The 10,719-nt window shown below is 32.8% G+C and overlaps 1 long non-coding RNA gene across 2 annotated transcripts; it reads left to right on the plus strand.

Moving 5' to 3' along the window:
• The first annotated feature begins 465 nt into the window (after positions 1–465).
• LOC148760833 (uncharacterized) lies at positions 466–9,419 on the plus strand. 2 transcript variants are annotated; one of them, XR_016028553.1, is made up of 4 exons: positions 466–803; positions 1,453–1,536; positions 2,405–2,472; positions 8,512–9,419. It is a non-coding gene; the product is annotated as an uncharacterized LOC148760833 (long non-coding RNA). The 2 variants fall into 2 exon arrangements; XR_016028552.1 differs by lacking the exon at positions 8,512–9,419 and having other exon boundaries at positions 2,405–2,943.
• Positions 9,420–10,719: the final 1,300 nt, after the last annotated feature.

Consider the following 10,719-nt stretch of genomic DNA (forward strand, 5'->3'; position numbering starts at 1 on the left):
TATTGTACCTAGAGGTACAATAAAGTTGATTTAAGCCTTGAACTAGATCAAATAGAGAATTTACAATGAAATTAAGAATTTTAAAGTCCCAGAATGGGTTAATATGGTGATTCGGAGTTCGAGGATCAATTTGGAGTCAAACTGGAATTTTTGCTATCCAGGGGCAAAATGGTCATTTGCCACCTGGGGACAAAATGGAAATTTTTAGAAAAGATTTTTGGCCCCATTTGACTTATTGGAGTAAGATTTGAGGTTTAGAAGTGAAAAATTTTAATTTCGGTATAATTTGGAGTAAAAGGGTAAAATGGTAATTTTACCATTCGAAATCGAAAATTTAATTTTTTGAAAGGATTTTGATCAAATTTAATTATTTGGAGTGTGAAATGAGTATGAGGAGTGCAAATTATGCATTATGGAAAATTTTCAATTTTTGGGGCAAAAATGTAATTTTTGAAAAGTTCGGGGGCAAAAGTGTAATTTTGAAGAATTTGCTCCACCAAAACTTTGGAAAAATCTGGAAATTTCACTTAAGGCTTGGATAAGTCAAAGGGAATGCATGGTGGAAAAATTAGGACAAATGGATGGCTAGAAAAAACAAATGAATTAATAAAATATTTAAAATATGAATAAAATAATATTATTTCATTAAACAATAAAAAAGGCATAAAAAAAATCAGCCCACCCATTCTTCTTCTTCAACATTCGGCCAAGCAAGAAACAAGAGAGAGAAAGGAGAAAACAAAACCCTAGAGAGAGAAAATCAAAGAAAAAATGTGAATTTTCAAGGAAATTAAGTGAAAAAGGTGAGATTTTTTCTATTAAGCTTGAGTTTTCTTATTCCCAAGCATTTCTCTTTATTTTCCATGATTAAATTACATGTTTTCATGATGAATTCAATTCTGAAAAAATGGGTTAGGAGAGAGAAAGTTGTTGGATTTATTTGATTTTAATTTATGTTAGTGTTTTTAGTTAGTTTAGCATATTTAGAAACAAAACAACAAGAAAAGAATTTATTTTCTCCCCCAACCATTAATGGCTGAATTTACCATGTAGTGAGTGAGGATGAGTTTGATTTTATTCTAGGAGAATTGGTTAAGGAATAATGAATTATGAGCCTAGAAAAATAATGGGAATTTTCGGAGCAAAAATACGAATTTTTACCCACTAGGGGTATTTTCGTAATTTACTATTGGGACTGATAATTTGCATCACACTGAGGGACATTAAGTTAATTTGGGTGCAATTGAGGTATAGAAACTGAAAAGAATTAATTTGGAGTTTAAACGAACCCGTTAGGAATTTAATCGGGTGATAAGACGAATTAGGCTAATACCGGATTTAGATAGTTACCAGTGCATTTTTGCATTCCATATCATGCATTGGTAGTTCAAATTAGTTTAATTTTGATTTAGTACCAACTTAGTGAAATTCTCGATTTTGTACTGTGTCAAGGTGGTGAGTCCTCCAATAAAGGCAAGAAAATTACATCCGAGGACCAGTAGACAGAGTGCTTCGAAAGTCTGCATTCTAGACATTGTGAGTAAACTTATTATCGTCTTAATTATCTAGAGTAGTTTTATACAACTATGTGATTTTATGAAAAATGGGTTTAAATGGTAAATTGTTATGTTTTAAGGGAAATTATGATTTTATAAAATGATTTTATAAATTTTCTGAAAAATCGAATATTGGTTTTCAAAATAGAGTAATTGGAGACTGCTAGTTTGTGTTGCAAATTTATGGTTCTGAATTGAATGGCTTATGACAATAAATGAGCATGAATGGCTAAACTGATTTTGGTGTTACAATTATTTATATTGTGTATTCAGCCTTGAGAGGCTAGGTTGTGATAAATTGCCATGACATGCTAGAATGAATTTTATTGATTGGTGGATTATATATTAATTATTTACTGCAGAGGGGGTTCCGTGGACCAGCCTATTAGAGGGGCACGGTAAACTCCATTATATTATTACCTCGAACGGAGAGGCGCGTAAGGTATCTCCTGGGGTATAGCTTAGGGTTCACTTCATGCCAAACCACCACGTGAAGGGGAACTCAGCCAACGCCAAGGAACGGCTGTATTTTTTTCAAACAAAAATATATTTTAAGTGTACACAAAATTTTAACAGCCTTGGCGGACTCGGTTAGATGCCCTGCGCAAGGTATCACCGAGTATGAGTTTTGGCACGAGCCAAAGTTTTAAGAAATTCATAAGCCAAGTTGATTACTCGATTTTTATGGATTGATTTTATTTGGTTGAAATGAGTTGAATGGTAATGAAATTACAGTATGATGATTTATTTTAATTGTCTCCATTTACTCGACTTTAGATAGTTTAGATGGTATTTGTTTACTCACTGGGATTTTATAATCTCACCACCCTCATTTCCTCACATTTCAGGCTCAAGGAATTCCGTAGTTAGCTGACTTGAACAAGGACCTTCATTTGGACTCGAATCGGTAAAAGCTGTAGGTTTCCAGCTTCCGATGCATTTTTGATAGATATGGGCCCACGTGTCACTGTAAAAGAAATTTTATGCTTTGGTTATTTGCTTTATAGTATATATGAATATAATTATCTTTTACGCTATAAGAATTATGTACCGATAGTTTTATGAAAATTATTTTACAAGAAAATAGTTTATTTTATTGAATATTTTTATCATATTCAAATGGTCAAATTTTCACTTCAAATGAACGTTTTAGATACTTAATTTTTTTTTCATTAAATATATATTTTCGGCTTACCTACTACATTTTTAGCAAGTTTGGAGGTTTTTGACAAAAATGACGAAAATGTCCCTGTGAGCCAAAAAAAAAATGTTATGTTATGATTTGGAAACGATTTGTAATCCTTCGTATTTTGATTATTTGATAACTATTGCTCACCGGGGAAGTGCGAAAGCTGATACGAGAGCCTTGCGAGGTTTCGATCGACATTCGGGGTGAAGAATGTTTGTCGAGGCTTCACGGCGGTTGTCACGGGCTCGATGGGGAGTTCCGGGTCGTGACAATTTACATTGGTATCAGAGCATGGTTTAAAGATTAGATATTTTGATTTTAAAGCTTTGAATTTTAAAGTTTTTGATTTTAAGGTTGTTTTAAGAAATCTACACTGACACTACGTGGCCCCAAGTCCAGTTAAGTTAAGTTAAGTTAGATTGAATAGAATGCATGCATCTACATATAGAAATCTACCTACTTTTGAGATGCATAAATAATTATGCAATTACTATGTGATTGCATATAGGTTTTGAAGTGCACTGGTGACATACACCATGTCTAGGAGAGACGGTAGTCCCGACGCCTCTCATAGTATTAGCGAGGGATCGCTAGATTCTACTGCTAAGAGCCGGTGGCAACCCGAACCGAGTAGTCCAAAAAGTGCAGATAGTAATAATATTAATGTAAGCATAAGAGGTTCCCTTTTGAGAAAATCTAAGGAACATGTTAAAGAAAGGGGGAAATTAAGGATAGCCGAAGGAGGTATTTGTTCTAGGAAGAGCGTGACAGTAGTCCGACACTTTCCACCGGGCTGTGGGAGAAATGTAAGGGGACAACCAGAAAAGGATAAGGAGAAAGTAACAGTGGCGAGTAAACCCCTTAGAAAAGTGTCAGGTGTACGACATTTTCCTCCCGGTTGTGGAAGAAATGCTACACCGGTGAGTGATGAAGAATATAAGAGAATACAACAAGCCTGGATTGAAGAATAAAGGAGAAAATCTCAGGAGGAAGAGGATCCATTGATGTGCCCGGATCAGGACAATGAGGAACCTAAAGATGTTTAATACTTTAGTTGAAGTTGTATTGTCATAAATCTAGGCAAGTGTCGTTTAAGGGAAGATGTAGTAGTTACCTGTGTAAAGGAGTTAGGAGTGGCTTTTATTTTGTATGATTCAAACGGAATGTAAAATAGCAGTTTAAATAATTGGATATGTATGGGAATCTTTTAGTATAACAGAGATAAATTGGTAATATAATTATTGAGGAAGGTTATAGAAGGAAGCAATAAGGTCATAAATGACATTCGGAATGGATAATGTGATTAAGTTAATGATTGTAATTTAAGCATGAAGGGGATTATTTAGTGATGTTATGATACTATGAGGTAATAGTCGGGCACAAATATAACCCAATGAAGTTAAATTATGGAATATGGGGAATATAAAATTTTGATTCAGTAAGGATTGTGAGAATAAAATAAGGAGGAAGCTGAGCTGTTTTCGTAGTTAATTATACCGAAAGTCAATAAGATTATTGGAGTATAAGACAAAGAAGATAAATGGGATAAGGATGATAATAAATTTGAGGAAAGTTGTAGATAGTAAGCAACTTATGTGTGGAGTGGTATATTTATCATGAACTTATTACACTGTATGGAAAGGATGTTTTGAGGTGGAATTTTATGAATGTTGATAAACGTCAAAAGATGACATGAGATGAAAGTATTAATCTAGCTTAGTGTGTATGACAAGAAAATAGAAGGTACCTATACTTATGGAACTCATGATATATATCTAAAAGGGAAACCACTGGTTGAGAATGATTGATGTGGTGACTTTGAATGCAAACAAATAGCTTTGATGAGAAAATTTCTAATAGCTACAGTACTTCAACATTGATTGTTCAACGCTATAATGCTCCGAATATCTCACGCCTATGATGCATGAGTAAGATGGGAGTGACACGATATTGAGCTTACAAATTGAATTTTGGTTGTTGGTGGTGTTTTGTTATCTGGGAGTCTTAAATATTCTGGAGAATGTTTACCCAAATGAATTGAAAAACTTCTTTATTGCCTTGTATATAGGCATATAATTAAAAGAAAAAAAAATTGAAAGATTCTTGAAATGACTATATTGAGATGAGATACCAAATAATGAAAGTGTGAAGGAAGAATTACGAGACTGGTATAGAAAATCAGTTTATATAGAATATCATTACGAGAATTTGTAATATCTGTTTTGATACAGTAAAATGACAAGGGTTAGTAACAACATGAGGCTAATTGTGTGGCACCCTGGAAACCTATGAAGACGAGTTAAGGATTGAATGGATGAGTACGTATTTATATATCTTTAAGATTAAGTGTTTTAGGAATACATAAACATCTTTGAGAAGAGATTATAATCATACACAGCAAGTATGAAACGTAAAATTTTTAAAACTTGCTGAGAAGCCTAACGGCTAAATCACAAGTTAAGGGATCACATGCTGTGAGACATAAGTTTAAGATAGATATTCCCAAGGAAATACTCAAGAGAAGTTTTGCTCTGGATCTCGTTAAAGCAAGCACTAAGTTATGTGATTATAAAAAGGAAGCTGTAAGCTGAGAGTGATATTAGTATTAATATTGAAAAATACTTAAGGAAAATCTAGTTTTAAGTTTTACAATTTCAAGTACAATTTATAAATTGATTAAGGAAGAATGATGTTATGTTCATATGAAGGAGTGGAACAAAGGATGATAGAAGTTGACCTTGAAAATGAAGTCAGATAATAAAACTTTCCTAATATATTATGGAAATTGGAATTCAAAAATGCTTAAGGCATACATGATTCAAATGGGTTTGAGTCTTAAGTGACAAATCAATATCGTAATGCAAGAAAGATACAAGGTAATATAAAGGCATGAAAGATGATTAAGGACAAAAGGATGACTCTTAGGAATTGTGGTATTGCATGAGATGCAATGATCAAGTTGAGATAAATCTTTGAGGCATCAATAGGATTATAAAGCATACACGTATAATAGATTATAATTCAATGGAGATGACATTGTGATGAATGATATATAGTATAAGGAAACTCAAACATATGGTTGGAAATGATATGAATGATATGAAGTTATACACAAGTATAATAAGAAGGTTGACATGCACTATAAGAATTATTATATTGAAACTAGGATTAGGATATGGATGAATAAAGGGGGAATGTAGTCCAAGGCATGTGAACACATGGATTCCTATATATAAAGAGAGATGTTGACATTTGAAAATGCATGTATCTATGTATATATGAAATTGATAATTTTACTAACTAAAGTGAAGAATGGTTCTTAGTAATTGGGAGATTTTGAAATAGTGTCCAGAGAGGTTAGTGAGCTAAACTGTTAACAGACATGTAATGAACGATTAAAGTTATGAATGACTTTGAAAGTAAACCTTAAATTGTTTAAGTTTTTAATGGAACTCCATTAAAGGAAGGGTTTGGACCAGTATAAGATGGATGAATCAAGGTTGAGAAAATTGGTATGGAGCAAATTAATAAAACGATGATTAGGTATACATAAGTAAGTATGATATGTGATCGAAATCAGTATAATTGAGGTGAAGTTATGGTTCAAATTTAATAATGGTGATAAAGGCATGCTTAGTGTCTAGATATAAGAGATCATGGTTGTGAAAAGTATTACTGATCCGGTTCCAAAGGATGATAATTTCCATAAATAAAGCATTTAATTGAACTGAAGGTGAACGAGGTAAATAAATTAAATGTCCCTATAGAAGGAACAAGGAGTAGGATCATAGAAGGAGATTGATAACGCAACATCGACGGGAATTCGAGGACGAATTCTATTTAAGTGGGGGAGATTGAAATACCCCATACTTTGATATGGTGATAAATAAAGTTGATCGAATGCAAATTGAGGTCAATTTAAATGTTTAGAAGTGATAAAAGACGAAAGGAGTAGTTTAGGATAAAATTTTTCGCAAGTGAGAAAATAATAATAAAATAATAATAATTTTATCGGGGGAGAATTTGTGAGATAAAAGGCGATTTGGAAGTCAAGTGAGGCATAATAAGGTATTTTTGGTACCAAGGAGACAAGATAAAATTTTTAGAATAAAAAAATATTTTATTAATAAAATAATATTAAAATATTAATGTTTAGCCGGATGTCGAAGTCAATCAAGAAGGAGGATCATATGGTTGATCCAAGTGGGGGAGAAGATGACAAGCCCGACTCTACAGAAATATTTGTGATGACATACATGTGGTGGATAGCATGTTTACATGCTAAGAGAGTCTTGAAAAATTTACAAAAGTCGGTATTGTACCTAGAGGTACAATAAAGTTGATTTAAGCCTTGAACTAGATCAAATAGAGAATTTACAATGAAATTAAGAATTTTAAAGTCCCAGAATGGGTTAATATGGTGATTCGGAGTTCGAGGATCAATTTGGAGTCAAACTGGAATTTTTGCTATCTAGGGGCAAAATGGTCATTTGCCACCTGGGGACAAAATGGAAATTTTTAGAAAAGATTTTTGGCCCCATTTGACTTATTGGAGTAAGATTTGAGGTTTAGAAGTGAAAAATTTTAATTTCAGTATAATTTGGAGTAAAAGGGTAAAATGGTAATTTTACCATTCGAAATCGAAAATTTAATTTTTTGAAAGGATTTTGATCAAATTTAATTATTTGGAGTGTGAAATGAGTATGAGGAGTGCAAATTATGCATTATGGCAAATTTTCAATTTTTGGGGCAAAAATGTAATTTTTGAAAAGTTCAGGGGCAAAAGTGTAATTTTGAAGAATTTGCTCCACCAAAACTTTGGAAAAATCTGGAAATTTCACTTAAGGCTTGGATAAGTCAAAGGGAATGCATGGTGGAAAAATTAGGACAAATGGATGGCTAGAAAAAACAAATGAATTAATAAAATATTTAAAATATGAATAAAATAATATTATTTCATTAAACAATAAAAAAGGCATAAAAAAAATCAGCCCACCCATTCTTCTTCTTCAACATTCGGCCAAGCAAGAAACAAGAGAGAGAAAGGAGAAAACAAAACCCTAGAGAGAGAAAATCAAAGAAAAAATGTGAATTTTCAAGGAAATTAAGTGAAAAAGGTGAGATTTTTTCTATTAAGCTTGAGTTTTCTTATTCCCAAGCATTTCTCTTTATTTTCCATGATTAAATTACATGTTTTCATGATGAATTCAATTCTGAAAAAATGGGTTAGGAGAGAGAAAGTTGTTGGATTTATTTGATTTTAATTTATGTTAGTGTTTTTAGTTAGTTTAGCATATTTAGAAACAAAACAACAAGAAAAGAATTTATTTTCTCCCCCAACCATTAATGGCTGAATTTACCATGTAGTGAGTGAGGATGAGTTTGATTTTATTCTAGGAGAATTGGTTAAGGAATAATGAATTATGAGCCTAGAAAAATAATGGGAATTTTCGGAGCAAAAATACGAATTTTTACCCACTAGGGGTATTTTCGTAATTTACTATTGGGACTGATAATTTGCATCACACTGAGGGACATTAAGTTAATTTGGGTGCAATTGAGGTATAGAAACTGAAAAGAATTAAATTGGAGTTTAAACGAACCCGTTAGGAATTTAATCGGGTGATAAGACGAATTAGGCTAATACCGGATTTAGATAGTTACCAGTGCATTTTTGCATTTCATATCATGCATTGGTAGTCCAAATTAGTTTAATTTTGATTTAGTACCAACTTAGTGAAATTCTCGATTTTGTATTGTGTCAAGGTGGTGAGTCCTCCAATAAAGGCAAGAAAATTACATCCGAGGACCAGTAGACAGAGTGCTTCGAAAGTCTGCATTCTAGACATTGTGAGTAAACTTATTATCGTCTTAATTATCTAGAGTAGTTTTATACAACTATGTGATTTTATGAAAAATGGGTTTAAATGGTAAATTGTTATGTTTTAAGCGAAATTATGATTTTATAAAATGATTTTATAAATTTTCTGAAAAATCGAATATTGGTTTTGAAAATAGAGTAATTGGAGACTGCTAGTTTGTGTTGCAAATTTATGGTTCTGAATTGAATGGCTTATGACAATAAATGAGCATGAATGGCTAAACTGATTTTGGTGTTACAATTATTTATATTGTGTATTCAGCCTTGAGAGGCTAGGTTGTGATAAATTGCCATGACATGCTAGAATGAATTTTATTGATTGGTGGATTATATATTAATTATTTACTGCAGAGGGGGTTCCGTGGACCAGCCTATTAGAGGGGCACGGTAAACTCCATTATATTATTACCTCGAACGGAGAGGCGCGTAGGGTATCTCCTGGGGTATAGCTTAGGGTTCACTTCACGCCAAACCACCACGTGAAGGGGAACTCAGCCAACGCCAAGGAACGGCTGTATTTTTTTCAAACAAAAATATATTTTAAGTGTACACAAAATTTTAACAGCCTTGGCGGACTCGGTTAGATGCCCTGCGCAAGGTATCACCGAGTATGAGGTTTGGCACGAGCCAAAGTTTTAAGAAATTCATAAGCCAAGTTGATTACTCGATTTTTATGGATTGATTTTATTTGGTTGAAATGAGTTGAATGGTAATGAAATTACAGTATGATGATTTATTTTAATTGTCTCCATTTACTCGACTTTAGATAGTTTAGATGGTATTTGTTTACTCACTGGGATTTTATAATCTCACCACCCTCATTTCCTCACATTTCAAGCTCAAGGAATTCCGTAGTTAGCTGACTTGAACAAGGACCTTCATTTGGACTCGAATCGGTAAAAGCTGTAGGTTTCCAGCTTCCGATGCATTTTGGATAGATATGGGCCCACGTGTCACTGTAAAAGAAATTTTATGCTTTTGTTATTTGCTTTATAGTATATATGAATATAATTATCTTTTACGCTATAAGAATTATGTACCGATAGTTTTATGAAAATTATTTTACAAGAAAATAGTTTATTTTATTGAATATTTTTATCATATTCAAATGGTCAAATTTTCACTTCAAATGAACGTTTTAGATACTTAATTTTTTTTTCTTTAAATATATATTTTCGGCTTACCTACTACATTTTTAGCAAGTTTGGAGGTTTTTGACAAAAATGACGAAAATGTCCCTGTGAGCCAAAAAAAAAAATGTTATGTTATGATTTGGAAACGATTTGTAATCCTTCGTATTTTGATTATTTGATAACTATTGCTCACCGGGGAAGTGCGAAAGCTGATACGAGAGCCTTGCGAGGTTTCGATCGACATTCGGGGTGAAGAATGTTTGTCGAGGCTTCGCGGCGGTTGTCACGGGCTCGATGGGGAGTTCCGGGTCGTGACATTGTGCTAAGTTTAAAGTTAAAAAATAAATGGTTATGAACTTGATACATGTCACCTTATTATTGATCCATGTGTCATTTCTTAACTATTAAGATTTTTCTCTCCACCATATAAATTCCTTCAATTATCCATGATAATATTGGGTAAAATCCATGTGCTGGATAAGTGTCGGGTGTGTAAAATTACAATTTTGCCCTTGAGATGGCAAAATTACCATTTTACCCCTATGCTTTGAAAAATACCGAGATTACAATTTTTCACTTCTCAACCTCAAATCATACTCCAATAAGTCAAATATGATCAAAATCTTTCAAAAATATTTCCCATTTTGTCCTCGAGTGGTAAAATTACCATTTTGCCCCTAGATAGTGAAATTTTCAGTTTGACTCCAAATTAATCCTCGAACTCCAAATCACCGTTTTAAATCATTCCTGGATTGTAAAATTTTCAATTTCACCCTATAATCTCTATTTGACTTAGTTCGAGGCTTAAATTAATTTTGTTGTACCTCTAGGTACAATACCGACTTTTGTAAATTTTTCGAGACTCTCCTAACAGCAAACATGCTATCCATCACATGTATGTCCTGTCAAGCATTTTATAAGGTCGGGCTTTACACAATTTATAAATAAAAATTTTATTTT

The sequence above is a fragment of the Theobroma cacao genome, chromosome 9 (genome assembly GCF_053813885.1).
Source record: "Theobroma cacao isolate CCN51 chromosome 9, ASM5381388v1, whole genome shotgun sequence".
Classification (NCBI taxonomy): domain Eukaryota; kingdom Viridiplantae; phylum Streptophyta; class Magnoliopsida; order Malvales; family Malvaceae; genus Theobroma; species Theobroma cacao.